Genomic DNA, 19,068 nt, shown 5'->3' with positions numbered 1-19,068 from the left:
TCGACCACTATTTCAACAATCAACGTAGACTTAATAGTTGCCTTTAACGCTCAAAGAACGTGCCATCAGTCGGTATACGGTGCAAAGCGACGACGCCTCTCCTGTATACATCGTACAGACTCGCAACTGATGACGCTTTTTAAACTATATATATGACCGCTTAACGCAGTACGGCTGTACCCTTTATTATTATTATTATTATTATTATTATTATTATTATTATTATTATTATTATTATACACTCTTAAAACTGTACCCGTCATTGCGAGCGCTAACCATGTGCCGGAGTAGAAGCCCCCACCGCCGCTTCAACGCTCTCTTTGATTATATATATATATATATATATATATATATATATATATATATATATATATATATATATATATATATATATATATAAATATATATATCCACGATTGTGCCTCCGCTCGAGCGACGGTGTTTCACGCATGGGGATAAAGGAGGGGGGAGTGTTCCATGTGCAGTGAATAACAGCGACGTGGCGGCTTGTCTCCGCGACGACGCTGGTCCACGACGGCGCCTGCCTGGTGGGCTCTAATGGGGTAGCATACGACGTCGCCATGCGGCAAAGCGGAAAGCGCGCCCTTCGCGCCCAGCTACTGCTACACAATCGCCAACTTCATGCACGTGGAAGAGTGGTGCGCCCGGCGCGACGACTTCACCCCCACAAAGAAACGAAAAAAAAAAATAGAGGCGGCGGCGGCGTCCGCCGGGAACTCTATCACGGGCCTGCTGCATTTTTAAAGGCGCGCGGTCGAGGAGAGTCCGCATTCGCCGGTGCGTTGCGAAAGACAAATGGGGGGGGGGGGGGGGGGGGGGGTCTGCACCGGGACTCTCTCGCGAAGGAGAGGCTCGCGCCGCTTATTCCGCCAGCCTGAGGCAAGCTCTGGGAAACGCTTTTTCGGTGGCAAGCATTCAAGCCCGAACGGAAATGTTATCTTCGTCGGCTCGATTCCCCAACGAAGCGCGATGTCTCAGTTTATTGTTGTTGTTTTCTGTTTCGATCCGATATGTGCCACCTTCCGTGCGCTGAGCATCCGCGCGAACAACGGCGGGAGTCGCGGTGAGTAGATCTCCGGATTTACTGCGCCGAATGAGAGTTCCAATCGCAACGATACTGTACTATTTCCTTGTTAAGATGAAGGATAGAAGGCCATGGGTCCGAGCCGAATCACGACTGCATTCTTTAACAAGGAGAACAAACGTAACAATAGCTTAATGAGTAATTAGACAAGACTACAGTGAAATTGATAATAAAGGCGCTATCCACCCGAACTGAACGACACGATCAAATAAGTCTCGCGTTCTCAGGAAAAAGCCGACACAAGGTTAGAACAAAACCCGCGGCCTTATTAAGTTAACGAAACGGAACTAGAACCGTACTGACTTCCTTCTTTCGTTATATTTCTCTTCTGAAATATGCGCCACGTGAGTGCAAGCGGGGAACTTGACTTTACCTTTTAAAAATCCCCTATTTTGTATTGAAACTATGATCAGCGCCATCACTGCCTCAACATTCCGACCAGTTCTCTTTAACACAGACGGCTGTTGTCCGTCGAGTAAAAAAAAACTAAATCTAAATGCGACAGGAACCCCGTATTTCAGCCAGAACGGAAGGGAGAGGGGAGGAGATGAATTGAAATCTCGGTCATGGTTCCGTTTTGCTTCTGCTACATTTCCAACTTTAACGCCCTCTGCTCTCGCCAAGCACGCTCGCACTGAGCGAATGCAGCGCCTTGCTTTTAGCGAAGGCGCGCATCAACTGCAGCTGAGGAAGGGACCAGCGCCTATTTAGGCACACTTCATTATTCAAATAAAGATAGGCTAGCTCCTTCCTTCGGGCGGGCGCGAAGTTTAAAGCCTAAATTTACTCAGCCCCGGGCCCCGGCGAAACTCCAGCAGACGGGAAGGGGGCACGGTTGCGAACGGGCAAATGAGGGAGCCTGTTTCTGAATACATAATGCGTTGCGCTGCGGACGAATGTAAATAACCACGAGCAGATTAATCTGCGACCGCGTCAGTGGCTCGCAGAAACCAATGAGCTCCACTGGCTCTGGGACGGAACCCACCAAGCGTTCGCATGGGCAATTATCGTTTTCGTGCGAGGCCTCCCTCCGCACGGCTCGGACCTCTTGCTATATATACCCCCCGACGCGGGAACCTGCGCTCAGATTGCGCTGCGCCGGTGAAGGGTGTCAGAAACCAGAGCTCCAAGTTGGAAAAAGAAGTTGAGAAAAAGAAGGCGATGGAACGTGATGGCAGGAGGCTGAGGGAATCGGCGTGGCGACGGCACAGCTCCGAAAATCGATCCGAAACCACGCGTTGCTGACAGAAAAAAAAAAGTTCTGCGGTCGGCGAGATGAAGAATAATCGGCGCTCGAATTAAATGAAAACAGGTTGGAGCAAAGCAAACACAAGGCTTCAGGCGCGCAATGAAATGCTCGCCCGCGTTGGGGGGAGAGAGAGGTCGACGCGTGTAAAGCGCTCGGGGAACTCCAGGGAAGACTGGGGGGGGGGGGGGGGGGGAGGGGGGGTTACTTGGCAGCACGTCTCAGTCGCCACTCTGGCCAGGCTCACCACGCGTCGCAGCAGAGAACCGTCAGCGCTGTCGTGACCATACATGCGAAGCCGGACAGGCAAGGTCAAGGCCCGCTTTCTCGCTCTCCTTGCCTCGAGACAGAAAGCACAGCAGGCTGATGATCCACTTGCAGTCACGGTCAGCCCTTTGCCGACTCACTGCTGGCAGACCTTTGTATGTATATGAGATTACATGGATGGCGGTACTTTAAAGAGCGCAAAGTTTAAAGATGTGTAATGTGGCTGAATTCAATGTGGCTGTGCTGACCAGCGGCTGTTCAGCCATTGTCATGGCGATATACGACATCATACAAATGCTCGAGAAGCCCAGCTGCGAATATATACATGGGAATATTAGCAACCAATCGCACAGTCCTCTTGAATGCCACACACACACGCACACGCACACACACACACACACACACAAAGGATTGAGTATACAAACTATCTAATATTCTGTTATCTAATATTATCTTGACTTGGGCGAGCTGGTTCGTCTGTTTTCTATGTGACACTTAGAACACAAAGTAAATGGGGGGATAGCCACCGTGGTGGCTCAGTTGGTAGATCACCGAAGGCGTTATTAGAAGATCGCAGGTTCGGCTCCTGCCCACGACAAGCAAGTTATTTTTTCATCCACTTTTGTTTCCTCACATTCACATTGCAAATACTTCTAATAATATCCCCTATACCTTCTTTGGCATATTTGTCTATGACTTCTCATTTGTAATGTTTACAACACAGACGATCATCTTTGTTTTTATGTGTCTCTTGTCTTCGTCTAAGTGACGCTGCATTCGTACGAGTATACATCTGAGTTCCATCTAAACTATAAATATGCACGCACGCCCCCCCCCCCCCCCCTTCTCCCCCACACGCACGCGCGTACACTTTTTATAAAACCCTGGCAGACGTATAACTGTTTATTTCAACACCGGGACATGTGACAAGAAATTATAAACAAAATAATACCGAAAACACGTATAGTATTGAACCTGCACCTAAATGCCGAAACAGCGCATTCTTCTCTCTGAAGTCAGATTTCAGGTAAGTAAATTATCATATCAAACCACGAACCTTTCGAGCTTCTTCAATAGGTGTAACCTATCTGCACAATCACGGTTAGATCACAGATGTTAGAAGCCCAACAGCCTCTCTCTGTTAAGCGTTATAGGACAGTTGAGCTTCTCCTCAACGAAACTACTGCAAAGTACCACGAGCTAACCACACAAGTGTTTTACATCGAAGATCGAATGACTTTAACTTATCCCCCAAGTGAAGAAATGTGAAGAACTGAGTTAAAGACGTCGCCGCGAGATAAGCGAGTACTACTCAAAGCCGAGTCAGACTGCGTGGTATGGTGTTATTCACCTGAGGATACCATCACTTTCGGGATATCGCGCGTAACTAACGCGCCGAATGTGCTCTAACACAGCAACGGCCCTGTTCTAACGCAGCTTGCTTGGCGCCCTGCCATGTGTACCGGAGCTTGTAGGCGCCAACGCGGCCAGTTCTCGTGGCGTGCAAACCTTGCGAAAGTGATTGCATCCCCTAAAATAAACGACCAAAGGATGCCTCACTTGAAACCAACATCTTGGGAATCATGACGCTGCCGGGTTATAGCTTCGAAAGCTTCATCTCGACGCCTTATCTTTGTCCAACAAAAAGCAAAAGCAGCCCAGCAAGTATAGCAGGCGTGCTCGTAAACGATGCTTCGCCACTACAGGCGTACGCTTTGAGCTGCTAACGTGAGCAGAGAGGAGGGTTATGCTGCGCTTCGGCTTTACACGTTTATAAATAAAAATATGTGCGCAAGCTCTGTCTGCCACGACTTCTGTCCTTTCCAGGCGACAACAGAGACCTGCAAATAAATGCCTGCGTGTTTTCAAAGATGTTCGCTCGTGCAGAATTGATGAATACACATAGTTCAGCAAAGATAGCTTCTCCGCATTAAGAGTTTATCGGCAGAGAAGCTCGTTTTTTTTTTTTTTTTCTTCGTTTCGCGGGCAATAGCCAGAATACTGGAAGCGTTTATACGTGCGGCATGACCGCAAACATTCTTAATACAGCCGTTAGTATTATTACCAGCAAGAAACAAATAAAGACATCGAACCTGTGCACTAAGACATTGAAAAAAAATCACAGCATATCCACGGAGTGAATGATGATGAGTGGAGCAAAGCTTCGAAGGGTTTTATCGGCGAACCGTGAATCATCCGCTGACCGCGTCCGTCCATCAGTCCATCCGTCAGTCTGTCTGTATGTCTCTCTGTCCGTCTGTCCACATGTCCATCTGTCTGTCCGGTCATCCGTCCGTCCTTTCGTGCATCCGTTCACCTGGTGAACACTTCAAGTACCGCCATCTCGCATCTTTTCATCATATATTCCTAATATACAAGTACCGCCATTCAGCGGACGAGAGGTGGCTACTACACACAGGAGACGCACGACCCACGCCTTAAGGAGCTCCACCCCATAAATTGCGTGTATTTTATGGCACCGTCATTAAATCAGCATACTGATAGGACACAATATACCGGGGTATGAAGCACTACAGCGGTACGCGTCTTGCACGAATGCCAAGCGTATTTCCTCGAGTATAAGCATCCTGCACTTGAATGGGAAAATAGAGACTAACTAAAGCGGACAGGTACTTTCTATTCAGCTTTTAATTTCGATAAGTACAGGTTAATACTACTACACGAGGAGTATAGGTATATTCGCGCTCGCTTAAACGAGGGAATGCAGCAAAACCTGCGCAATCTGAAGAATCAACCATCTTGATTACAGCAGCAGTTGCGCGCGCTGCCCGCAACGCGATTCATTGGCAAAGCAGGACGCTGAAATTGGTTCGGCAATGTGGACAATTGTTTAGGCGACCGGGTACACATTATGAATTTCAAATGCGCTATAAAGAGCGAAACATAATTCAACAAGACATATTAGCTGCCTTGCCTGTTTCTGCTCCCACATCGCACTGACATGCACTTCAAAAAAGTAAGGTATTTCACTTTGCGAATCTAAAACGCATGCAGCGCAGTCAGTCGAGAGAAAGGCGAGCGTGGAGCCGTTCCCATGAGCCAACATTGAAAGGATGAATTCGACATGACCCACACTGTGCCATGCATATAATATAGCATCGCGCTATGCCACTATGCTTTATGATATATAGTCTACAATGTGAACGCGGCGAAAAACTATTTGGTGCATACAATAGACCATTGTGTACAAGTATAGACCTTTTCACTACCGACATAGCGTCATTGCATATTGGTTACAGGGTGCTGCACTTGAAATTGCAATGCCGCTGGTTCAACCCTATAGATTCTCTGGCATATTGGTTCGCATATGCAGCACGATGAACTAACCAACACGATACACCGGGGGCCTTGCGGGTTCACAATGCTGTTCGCAGTAAAGCTGCCATGCGTATACGCACGCGCAATCTATACTGCAGGGTCAAGTCTGAACGATGCCGAAGGTAAAGGCGAATTGCGCACCTATCGAAAGCAGTTGAAAGATTGTCAAAAAGATAAGGGCAGTCGGAGGCGCGCAGAACGTTATCAACGGCGCAAGGTGCGAAACAAGCACCTCCAAGAGATAAGAAAAGACCTTCAGTTTCTCGGTCCCAACTTCAAACGGCAGAACGACAGCAAGTGCATTACTATAGGAACGATGCAAGCAGTCTTTTTATGACGCCATAATTTTATTCTTTTTTCACCAGAACAGTCAGACTTTTGAGCGCAACCTATGCTTTTCTGTCAGCGCACATGACATATAGGTTGACAGCCTCGTGCAATGTTTCGAATGATGACTGGCTGTCACTGGTCGCTTCAGTTCAACATTATAATATTGAACTCAAGTTTGATGCATATGTACACGCAAACGGCAAGCTTTATGCGTATAAAAAACTCGAAGAAATTGTCTACGCCGTAGCAAGGTTGAGAGACAAGTTCCGGCTTTTCCTATCGCGTATGTCTGGAATGGGAGTAGCTGCTCCTGAACGAGAGAGTGTGTTTCATAAAAACCCCAATCAATGAATGTCAGGAGAGAAGTACACTTCACATGCCCATTTGCTTCTCCCTACAAATCATGCACGTTCGCTAGTTTCCAGTGTGGAATATCCCAATGTCGACGAACTGGGACATTCACAGGGGCGCCCCGCCGCGGTGGTCTAGTGGCTAAGGTATTCGGCTGCTGACCCGCAGGTCGCGGGTTCAAATCCTGACTGCGGCAGCTGCATTTCCGATGGAGGCGGAAATGTTGTAGGCCCATGTGCTCAGATTTGGGTGCACGTTAGAGAACCCCAGGTGGTCGAAATTTGCGGAGCCCTTCACTACGGCGTCTCTCATATTCATATGGTGGTTTTGGGGACGTTAAACCCTCCACAAATCAATTAATATCAATCGATCGATTCACAGGGGCAATGACGCGAATACGAACCGTGATGAGAAGAATCGCGTAGCTTCCACTGAGCTACAATAGCTTAAGACTCGGCGCCCGGCAATCTCGGTGCGAGACAGCGCGTGCGCAGTGGAGCGAAACTTTGCGGACGAAAACGTGGAAGGCCCGCCGACAGGACGACAAAACCCTTATGTACAAAATAAAATGCGACCAAAAAACGAGACCACGCACAGAGCCGTCGTGGGCCAAGGCGCTGAGGAAGGGCCTAACGAAAGCGAAAAAGGAAGCAGAGAATGAGGAACGGCCTTCATTTCGCAAAGAGCGCCCGCTCAACGCTCGCCGCCTGGCCCCGTCTCCCTCGGCGTCGAGGTTTATTTTTCATCGTTTCTTTTTTTGCCCTTCAATCCTCTAACTTATCTTAAGACTTTCTTTCTATCTCTCTCTCTTTTAGCGCTTTCTGCGGGGAATGTGCGCACCGCGCGTCCGTCGTCGTTCCAGCGCCCTCTCCTGGCGCGCGAGACAGCGGCGACCCCGCTGCCTCGCGGACGACCGTATGCAGGGGGGCACGCACAACGCCAATATAACACGCGCGCGCCAGTGCACGCACGGACGCATCCGTTTGGCCAATATATTCCCGGAGGCCTCGTCGTCGAGCCGGGTCCCGAAATAAAAGCAACGGGGATGCTCCGTCGGCCTGAGCCGCTGAACGTTCTCGACGAAGACGCAAGCAGCGGGCCATCTTTCAGCGGCCCAACGCGCCTGAAGACGGTAGTAGACCACGTCGCCCTCCGTCCGCTATAAAGAAGCCCACCTCGGCTGCGGAGGCCCACGAGAAAGGCAGGCGCATGGCGGGCCCCCAAATGCACTTCCATCCGCGCCGGAGTTAACTCGACGGAAACACTCCTCCGGAGCCCGCGCATGTTTGACGCGCAATCAAGCTAAAAAGCGAGCGCGGGGTTCGCGTCCCGACGTGCCGCCAACTGCAGCCTCGGCCCGGAGAGCCGAAGTACGTGGGCGCCAGGACGGACGAGACCCGTGACAAGATGGTGACTTGGTGGGGGAGTGAGAAGCTGCCAGAGACGGAGACTACACACTCACCCCGACGAAGAGCGCACGCGAGATACGCCAGAGAGCTTTGTTTTAACGCGGGCGCCTTTCCCCCGCTGTGCGTCACCAGGCCGCTCTTCGTGTAGCCGCCCAGTCTTTGCGTAGCCTCTCGCACGATCAGCGAAGCGACGACGCTGCAGTTCATTCGAGGACAGACGCAACAAGACCCGTGAATGGGGACGCTAAAAGAAAATAGAAAGGAGGGCGCCGCCATCCAAGAGGGCTGCCAGAACCCGGACGGTTCCCGGGCTCGCGTTTCAAATTGTCCAGCCTCAGCTTGGGAAAGAAATATGGATGGAGGCGCGAGCGTCACATAGCAGCTGCGAACAAAGTGGCTGATTTCGGGTGCTCTGTCGCGCATCTCGTGTTCGCAGGTCTCTGAAGCACGGTAGGAACACTTGCACAGTAGAAGGCAACACTGTAGAAAACTCGAGAAGGAAATACAGGGACCTAGCCTAATCGCTGCGGGCAACACTATTTATCAACTAACATCAGCAGAATCCCTTGACAAAGCCCTTTCTTAAGCATTCATGATGAAATCAAGTTTCAAATATACGGACAGCAGGCCTCACTAAAAACTCTGCTCGCTTTGGACGCATCAACAAAACGTAATGTTGCAACGCTCAATAAGATGATCTCATCCGAAAACGGAAGAAACCATCCGTCACAAATACTATGACTTGTAAATAGTCGTCATGTGAGTAGAATCTTACAAGAGTGAGAGAGATATTGAAATACGCGACACAAATAAAATCTACAACTCACTGTTCGTCTCTGCAGTCTTTAAATGCATACGTCTACTACAACACAGAAGGAACCTCAAAAAGTTGCTAAATTTTCTGACTGTGCCTCACAAAATATATTATTGTAACGTGTATGTCTGATCTACCATATGCGGCAAGACACCCTATGAAATCTGTAGGTGCAATTTTTAAGTATTCCGAACAATGCCATGTTACGGAATTCCAACACCGTTTAGCATTCCCACATAAATATGCATTTGCTTATTTCGCAGTTGGCGCCAAAACAGAAACATTTTTGTTGTACAAAGGAAAGCTGCTCCCACTTGGTATTCTACGTAGGCTGCAGCCATAATCGAGTCAGCCCGCTCCCCCATGAAAACATTTAGCTGAGAGAAAAAATCTAGCTACAAGCGCAGACCGACCGCAAGAGGGCCAGGAATCCTACGCGTCATCTCAGCGTACTCGTAACGACACAGAGGGCGCTGTTTCTTTCAACTGTACAACGCGGCGAGAACTCCCACGGCAAATCGTGTATGCGACATCTTTGAGAACGCGCGCGCAAGTATCATATCGCGGAGCGGCATCTACAGAAGCAGGAATGAAAAAAAGCGCTCTGCGACCCAGAGCTACAACAACGTCGAGCGCTGGGTACGGAGGAGCAAGTCCGGTGTATAAGCAATAACTTTTGCAGCCGGCGGCGGCAGGCCCGTGACAACAAAGAAAGGGTCCAAACACCAAAGCGGGAACAAAAACAAAGAGCGCCTGGCTCTTGTCACCAGCGTTGCGCAGGCATGCAGGCCACCGCTCGGCAGGGGACCAGGCACGCAGGCCGGAGCAACGGCCAGTCAACTGCCGCAGACAGTCGAAGACGTCTACGAGAGCGTGCTGCGAGTCGTCCATCCTGGCGCATACACAAATATTGACAATTTATTCGGTACTGGAACCACTTCGGGCGGTGATGGTGATTGCAGTGTTGCAGCCGCGCGCTTCTTATCTGATGGTGGGCAACCCACCTGTGTCACTGCAGCACTGGGCGCGTCCGTATCACAGGCACTATTCACCCATTAGTAAGTCTTGGCACGTCCCTACCGCTCCACAGTTATCGCCTTGGCGGCCGGTCCAATTAGCATATTGCATCGTGGTCAACGGCAAAATTCATTCCGCCACCACAGTTCGTTATCTCAACGACGCGCTTCCACTCATTGCATTGGAACCCAAAGCCGACAAGTGATTTTCATGAAAGCGAACCCAACACATCAGTTACTTAAGAAGTGTATCGAAAGACGCGCAGAAGAGCCTTTCCAGATGAGTGTGCGAAGGTCCAGGAGCGTGCTCGCAAGGCGTCGTCGACCGCAGCGCGTGCAGCAGCTATCTCTGCCGAACGACAGGCAAAGTGGAAGGGACCGCGAATCGATCGGGACAGCATCGCATTCCGCAGCCGTCGTAAATCAAGTGCGACGGAAGAGCCGCACACGGACAACGAAAGCCAGCCGTGGGCTCAATTGGAGGATAACCACTTTCGTCTAGTGGCCAGCGCGCAGCATCGATTAGACTCATGTTTAATGCATCGAGTGCGCATCATATGGGGGGGATCCCGTGGAGCAGCCCGGGTTGGGACTCTGCATGCGTCCTCGCAGCAAGCGAGCGGCATCGACCTCAGTGGAGCGGAAGCGTGCATAGATGCGGCCGCCACAAGTGGCACGCGCTGCAGGCAACGCAGGGGACCCACAAAAGCGACATGCAGGGGGCGCTGCGTCCCCTCCACGCGGCGAGCAGCAGCGTGCAGAGAGGACCAGAGCATCCTCGCATTGCACATTCCACGCACGCGACACTGGCAGCGGTGTGGATAGACTCCAGACACGGCGAACAATGGGGCCTATTGCCGCGGCAATGAGTCGCGTTTCAAAGGCGTGTGAGCCAGGCACGACATCCTCTGGCGGCGGATCGTTACCGAGGCCCGGAACGAGGGACCGCACATCCATGCTCCGGACCACGGCCTCGACGCAATAATGGGACGCGCGCCAGGACCGGGCCCAGACTCGTTTCGCCCGCAAGGCCGCCCACATCACAAGCCGAACGAAGAAGAAAGCTGCGGCGGCGATGCAACATCTTCGTTCAGTATACGCAAACTGTCGGATTGTGAGAAGACACCCAGAGCGGCATATAGTGTGGGCGGTGCCGACGCAAAGCCTTGGAGCCATACCATGTTCTTTGTTTTGGGTTTCTTTCTTTTAACTATATTACACTACTACCGACAGCTTTTCGCGCTGATGTTCATGCCGCATTCATCACATCAACCTAAACTTCACACACTCCCGTGCATTTGAAACGAAACTATTTTGACCGCGCGTGCATCCTCCTCGCCCACCTTTCAGCCCTTCTATTACAGTAACATTTGTCTGGACACTCTAGACGCATTTTCGCCGTCACCGTGGTGTTACATGTAAAGTCCAAGGGCAATAACATCACCCCGCGTGATCAACGATGCATCGTGGATGCCCTCACTCGCCCGCAGAACGGGGCGATGGTGGCTCCAGCGGAGGGACAACGCGCCAGTCTTCCGTCGTGCGGGGGCTGCAGCTGTGGCAGGGTGCTGTGCATGGCAGGGTGCTGTGCGCGTGCTCTGTCTTCACAGGAATCAGGCTCGTACCGCTGTACGTACTGCTGTTCCTTTTTTTTTTTTCGCCGAGTTTACGCCGATGCTATAGACAGCGTGAAGGGAGTCTCTCTCATTGCAGCAGCTGCGTTTTCTTACGCCACCGCTTCCTTGGGTTACGCCAAATAAGATGCTAGCTGCTAACCTAACTTCGCATAACATTCCATTTTTTAATTATCGTAAAAACTGCTCCGTCCTTGCCGCGAAGCTGCATTTTTTTCTTGTTTTCTTTTTTTCTTCTTCAATACACCGGGCACTTAATCCTAGCACAAGCTGTATGCAACCGGTTCCCTCTATCGTTTATCTTCCTTACATTATGCAATACATTTTTCCAATATATTCTTCACATAAATTTCGCAATAACGTCGCTTTTTCGAACTTCATGGCCTAGTAAGACACTTCGTGCCAGGCGGCCATTTTCTTGTCTCACAGGAAACCTGTGGACTCTTGTGAGGGGAGCACGAATGGTCCGTCCTTCAAGTGCGCCTCGCAGCTCGAAGTTAGATCCAAGACGTATTCCCAGTGTGCTCATGAGTGTCACGTACAACGATTAGTTGTAAAACATCGATAACAGAACATTATCGACATTTGAAACCATCCTCTCTCAACGGTGTACATTTGCTTAACGAGGACAGACTACCGCATACCTTGTGTATGATGTCACGCTGCCCGCATTGTTCTCGTTTAGGCTTCAAATCACAATTGCAGCAAAAGTTTGTTCAACCGAATTACATCGATCAAACGTGACTCATTTATTTCCAGTGCGCAATAAAAAAAGTCTATAGTAATCATACACGTAAAACTATGACTCATGATGGCTGATTGGTACAAAACTGTAGACCAGAATGAAGCATTACTTATCATAAAACGCAAAAAAAAAAGAATTGTCGGTCCAGTGGCAGAGTGAAATATTTGGCCGGCTAGCACAACATTGGCCATTCGGAGTGTTATGCACCATTCGCGTGCAGATTGTCAAGTGCACTTTCACATTCTTCGTTATTAGCCCTCTATTGAAATACTGGTAACCCCGTTTTCTCGCGTGACGTCTGCCGCATAGGTGAATAAATGTACATATGAAATTTCTCCGCTTTTCTGTACGTCGCGGAAAAAAAAGAGTATATATATGTTGGCCTGCATGACTGGCGCGAAGGAGGTTCCCGTGAGCGCCATACAGCACCGAAGGGGAGAGTAATGGATGGACATAATGACCACGCGGACGCATCGCAACGTTCCCACTGCTTCCCTGTGCGTCTTTTCTGGCCGAAATGCCTGTGCAGAGGCCATATACGGCGCTAACGACGGCGACAGCGCACAATGGTTTGGCTGCACGATGGCATTCGCCCCTCGAGGAGTTCAAGAAACTTGGCCCTGAGGCTGTCGTATAGCACGTCGTGGTGGTATACCTGCGCTCTTATCATTCTACGGAAGCCCCGCGTATAGTGTGTCCGCAAGAACGTGACTGCAGGAATGGATAAAGTCGCACGAGCTGCACGCCGCATCATGGACGCTAGATGACGCGTTGAGAGAATCATTTGCGGCCGCGCATATATATATATATATATATATATATATATATATATATATATATATATATATATATATATATATATATATATATATATATATATATATATATATATTGTTAAGCGGTTTATTGACGGACGCTCAGCGATGATTCACGACAGCGACAGTCAATGCGGGGATCGACTCTCTGCACGAGCTGCTCTTCTTCTTTAGAAAAGGGCGACCCACTAGAAGGCGCTGAAGAGGATGACCCACTGTTCAAAGGCTTTACCACAACTACCCCGGGTACGAAAAGGGAGCTGCCTGGCGACCTAACAGCTGGTTACAATGAGCGGATCATGGTAGGCCTTGAGGCGCTCCACGTTAACAATGTCGCGTCCTCGACGACGCATGTCCGAAGATTGTTCGATGGGTTCAATCAAGTAGTTGACTGGAGAAGTGCATTTGACGACACGGTAGGGGCCTTCGTATTTAGGCAATAGTTTTGAAGATAGGCCAGTTGCAGTAGTAGGGATCGAGAGCCAGACGAGCGCTCCAGGGAGGAATGTGGGCGCAGTAGTACTGGCGTCAGCGCGAATGCTTTTTTGCCGCTCTTGATCATGCGCAGTAAAGGTCTTTGCAAGTTCTCTACATTCTTCAGCAAGCTTGGCTGTAGCAGAAATAGGCGCCCACTCAGACGGATCTGGCCTGTACGGAAGTATCGTGTCGATGGTGTGTGACGGGTGCCTTCCATATAATAAAAAGAAAGGTGAAAAGCCAGTAGTGCTCTGAGGGGCGGTATTATATGCGTAGGTGACGAAGGGTAGAATGGAATCCCAATTTGTGTGATCGGCGGCGACGTATTTGGAGAGCATGTCGCCCAGCGTACGGTTGAAGCGTTCTGTGAGGCCATTCGTCTGCGGGTGGTAAGCAGCAGTTTTGCGGTGAACAACGTTGCACTCTTTGAGAATGGCTTGAACGACTTCAGACAGGAAGACACGGCCTCGGTCACTGAGCAGTTCCTGGGGTGGGCCGTGTCGCAGAATGAATCGTTGGAGCAGAAAGGAAGCCACATCGCTCGCTGTAGCCGCGGGAAGAGCGGCTGTTTCGGCGTATCGCGTGAGGTGGTCTACAGCAACAATGGCCCAGCGATTACCAGCCGACGTTAGTGGAAGTGGCCCATACAAATCGATGCCAACGCGCCCAAACGGCCTGGCAGGGCAAGGTAGAGGTTGCAGACCTACCGGCGACAGGTGCGTTGAAGTTTTGCGGCGCTGACATTCTATGCAGGAGCGAACGAATTTCTGCACGTAGCGGTACATGCCACGCCAAAAGTACCGTTGGCGAATGCGGTGGTAAGTCTTCGATACCCCGGAGTGCGCACACTGCGGATCAGAATGAAAGAATTCGCATATGTCAGAGCGCAGACTGCGAGGTATGACTAGTAGCCACTGGCGGCCATCACCGTAGTAATTGCGTCGATGGAGGAGGTCGTCGCGAACGGCGAAATGGTGGGCTTGACGACGCAACGCGCGAGTGGATGGAGTGGATGGATCAGTCAGCAAGTCTATCAGTGAGGCAATCCATTGATCCTTGCGCTGTTCAGTAGCAATGACATGAATGCTAATCGAAGAAATGGCAAGGTGAGACACTGAGTTGTTGGCATTGTCGTCAGGCAAGGGAGAGCGCGACAGGGCGTCGGCGTCAGCATGTTGCCTTCCATTGCGGTACAGCACGCGGATGTCATAGTCTTGCAGGCGAAGTGCCCACCGGGCGAGACGGCCTGAGGGATCTTTCAATGACGACAACCAGCATAGTGCGTGGTGGTCGGTGACAACATCAAATGGGCGACCATACAAATAAGGTCGGAACTTTGCAAGGGCCCAGACGATTGCCAAACATTCTTTCTCGGTGACTGTGTAATTAGTCTCGGCTTTAGTAAGCGTACGGCTCGCGTACGCCACGACATATTCCGGGAAGCCTGGTTTGCGCTGCGCAAGGACAGCGCCGAGGCCTACACCACTGGCATCCGTGTGTACCTCTGTAGGGGCCGTAGGGTCGTAGTGACGGAGTATGGGAGGCGACGTCAACAAACGACGAAGTGTTCTGAAAGCGTCGTCGCACTGTGATGACCACGAATGGAGAGGCCCGTTACTTCCGAGAAGCTTCGTCAGCGGCGATATGATAGTCGCGAAGTTTCGAATGAAGCGCCGAAAGTAGGAACACAGTCCTACGAAACTGCGCAGTTCCTTCACGGATGTCGGCTTGGGGAACTCGGTCACGGCCCGAAGCTTGGTTGGATCAGGGAGAATTCCGTCCTTAGACACGACGTAGCCGAGTATTGTCAGCTGCCGAGCTGCAAATTGGCACTTCTTTAGGTTCAGTTGCAGACTGGCGTTTCTCAGACGCGTTAAAACATGCCGAAGGCGTTGAAGGTGCGTCGAGAAGTCAGGAGCGAAAACGACGACGTCATCGAGGTAGCACAGGCACGTGTGCCATTTCAGGTCACGCAGAACTGTATCCATCATGCGCTCAAAGGTGGCGGGCGCATTGCACAGCCCAAACGGCATAACGTTAAACTCGTACAAGCCGTCAGGGGTGACAAAAGCGGTCTTTGGTCGAGCGTCCTCAGCCATAGGTACTTGCCAGTACCCTGAGCGCAAATCGAGGGATGAAAAGAATTCTGCTCCTTGCAGGCTGTCAATCGCGTCATCTACCCGCGGTAGTGGATACACGTCCTTACGAGTGATCTTGTTGAGGCGTCGGTAGTCCACACAGAACCGCACAGAACCGTCCTTCTTCGTGACGAGAACGACAGGAGATGCCCAGGGGCTGCTAGAGGGGCGAATAACATCGCGGCGAAGCATGTCGTCGACTTGCTCGTTGATTACACGGCGTTCTGTGGGAGATACGCGATATGGACGTTGCCGCAGCGGTGGCTGTGCGCCTGTGTCGATGCGATGCGTAACGGTGGATGTGCGGCCGAGAGAAGGTTGAGCGACATCGAAAGAAGAGCGGAATTCTTCCAACAGGCCCAAAAGCTGGGAACGCTGGCCCTGCGTAAGGTCGTCGGGTATGCAGGGACCGAATATATCATCGGATGATGAAGCAGATGTCGAAACAGCACCAAGCGTACAGGAACTTGGGCAGTGCTTGTCATCGGGTTCATCCATAACTTGCGCGTCTTCGATGGGTTCCACGCTGCCGAGACATTCTCCTCGCACCAACGTAACGCTGTACGGAGATGAGTTCACAACAAAAATAGTGGTGCTGCCGTGAGTGAGTTGCACGGCCGCGAAAGGAACCAGCAAGCTTTTTCTTATGAAAACTCGATGAGATGGCGAGAGGAGTGCAGCGGTGTCAGAAAGGCTTGCGCAGTAGAGCGACACCGCAACAGACGAGTTTGCAGGCACTTGAGTGTCGTCTCTGACGAGTAACTTGCTTGCAGCGGATGGACTGTCGGCCGGCGTCAAAGAAGAGAACGGCGCGAGTTCTATTTCTGCTGGTGCGCAATGAATGACGGCGTCGTGGCGGGAGAGAAAATCCCATCCTAGGATAATGTTATGAGAACATGAAGAAATTATGATGAATTCGACCGCATACATCACGTCCTGAATCATAAGGCGGGCTGTGCACATCGCTGTAGGATGAATGCTTTGGGCGCTGGCTGTACGGAGGGAGAGCCCGCAAAGCGGCGTGGTCACTTTGCGCAGTAATCGGCAAAGTTTTTCGTCCATCACGGATACGGCAGCTCCAGTATCTACAAGGGCAGATGCACGAACGCCATCCACAAGCACGTCTATCACGTTCGACGGGCTTTCCTGAGGGCTTCCGCAGTTCGACAGCGTCGCAGCCCTTGCCTCGTGGACTGCGACGACTAGTTTTCCTGGTCGCCCTCGAGTGGACGTGGCCGCATCGGTGACAGTGAGCGACGTCGTGGAGATGGTGAACGGCGGGTAGACGCAATGGGGCGGGACGACGGTGACATAGGCGGCGGTTGGTCGTAAGAGCGGCTTGACTGGCTGGGAAAGTTGGAGGCGACCTGCGGTTGCTGCACACGATTGCAATATCGTGCCACATGACCGACGCAACCACAAGCAAAGCAGATGGGGCGATTATCAGCAGTGCGCCATTGGTTTGCTGGTCGCATCCATGTCGCAGAACGCGATTGGCGAGCCGGCTGCTGATATGAGTGCATGGTAGGCGGCACTCGGGGCACGTGGGTGACGCCGGCGTATGTAGGCGAGACAGGTTCTCCAAAGGCCTGGGGCCTCGCGACGGTTTCGGTGTAATTTAGCGGGACAGTGACAGAAATTGGTGGGGGCGGCCTGGCAACAACTTGGGCGTAGCTGAGTGGCACAGATGCAGAAGGTGGCTGGTGGTATTCAGGGACGACCTCCGCGATTTCCTGCTGAATGGCTCGGCGGAGCGGAGGTGGAAGTGTACTTGATGGCTGTTGAGCTTGTTGTGGGGAAGCAAAAGTCAGTAGAGAAACCTGGCGGGCAACTTCCTCACGCACGAACGACTTGATTTCGGCGAGCAAGGTTGCGTGGTCTGGAACTGCTGACAAGGCCGAGAGATCAGCATCACGTGGTGGCGGGCGACGGGTCATCAAGCGCTGCCGCCGCAGCTCGTCGTAACTTTGGCATAACATGATGACTTCTGCCACAGTGCGGGGGTTCTTTGCCAGGAGCATGGTGAAGGCATCGTCGGCGATGCCTTTTAGAACATGCGTGATTTTGTCAGCCTCTGACATGTTCAGGTCGACCTTTTTGCACAAGTCAAGGATGTGCTCGATATAACTTGTGAAGGACTCACCGGTCTGCTGGGCTCGTTCACGTAAACGCTGTTCAGCTTGCAGCTTACGAACGGCAGGGCGGCCGAACACGTCGACGACAGCGGTTTTAAAAGCGGACCAAGTCGGGAAATCAGATGCGTGGTTATTGTACCACATTCCGGCCACCCCCGCAAGGTAGAAGAACAGGTTGCCGAGTTTAGCTGCCTCATCCCAATGATTGGGGACGCTCACACGTTCGTACATGGCAAGCCAGTCCTCGACGTCAGTGCCATCCGCGCCGGTGAAGACAGGAGGGTCGCGGATGCGGGGGACACCGGGACATGGCGTCGGTGTAGGAGGAAGCGTTTGCTGGGCGGCGTCTTGGTACATGGTTGGAGGCACGGTACGGGATCGAAGCTCCAAGGGCATCGAATGCTGACCAAAGGTGTTTGAAGGGCACAGCACTCTCCACCAAATTGTTAAGCGGTTTATTGACGGACACTCAGCGATGATTCACGACAGCGACAGTCAATGCGGGGATCGACTCTCTGCACGAGCTGCTCTTCTTCTTAAGAAAAGGGCGACCCACTAGAAGGCGCTGAAGAGGATGACCCACTGTTCAAAGGCTTTACCACAATATATATATATATATATATATATATATATATATATATATATATATATATATAGTGTGGCCTTCGTCAGACTCCAGAGACTCCTCGTTCCTGACGAAGGCGAGGCTCACGAATCGCAAAACCGGGTTAGGCAAGTTAACTATTCCACTAATCTCGCGTATTTTTTCTTCCTAAATGAAAAATTGACACGTGTCTTCGTACCGCTTTCGTATCTTATGAAATTGTTGAAGAACACGCGAATGAATTTGATCAAGGAGGCGTACATGGGAGCATAACGTGTTTGAACAGACTCAGCCATACGTATTCCACTTCACAAGTGCGTGAAGAAAGAAAGAAAGAAAGAAAGAAAGAAAGAAAGAAAGAAAGAAAGAAAGAAAGAAAGAGAGAAAGAAAGAAAGAAGAAAAGAAAGAAAAAAAAGAAAGGACACATCTCTCTGGTCAGATCTACCCAACGAAACATGTGCTCGTCTCGCCGAACAGAAGTAAAAAGCAACAAGAAAGCAGGACTTCCCACGAAAAGCAAAAAAAAAAAAGCGACAACAGGGGTAGAAGAGGCGGCGAGAGAAAGTTATTCCAGAGCAGTGCCCGGGAAACGCTGGCGCTCTTTCAGGGCAAAAAGCCGGCGACCATTTCCGCCCCGTCAAC

The 19,068-nt window shown here is 51.0% G+C and overlaps 1 protein-coding gene across 2 annotated transcripts in view; it reads right to left on the bottom strand.

Annotated features, from left to right (window-relative positions):
* LOC119176095 (Krueppel-like factor 6) overlaps positions 1-19,068 on the bottom strand; it is a 357,912-nt gene that overhangs the window by 199,641 nt on the left and 139,203 nt on the right. The window lies entirely within an intron of this gene.

This window comes from Rhipicephalus microplus, chromosome X, assembly GCF_043290135.1.
Source record: "Rhipicephalus microplus isolate Deutch F79 chromosome X, USDA_Rmic, whole genome shotgun sequence".
Lineage (NCBI taxonomy): Eukaryota > Metazoa > Arthropoda > Arachnida > Ixodida > Ixodidae > Rhipicephalus > Rhipicephalus microplus.
Note: the sequence above shows the minus strand (reverse complement) of the source record. Positions and strands in the feature narration are given on the sequence as shown.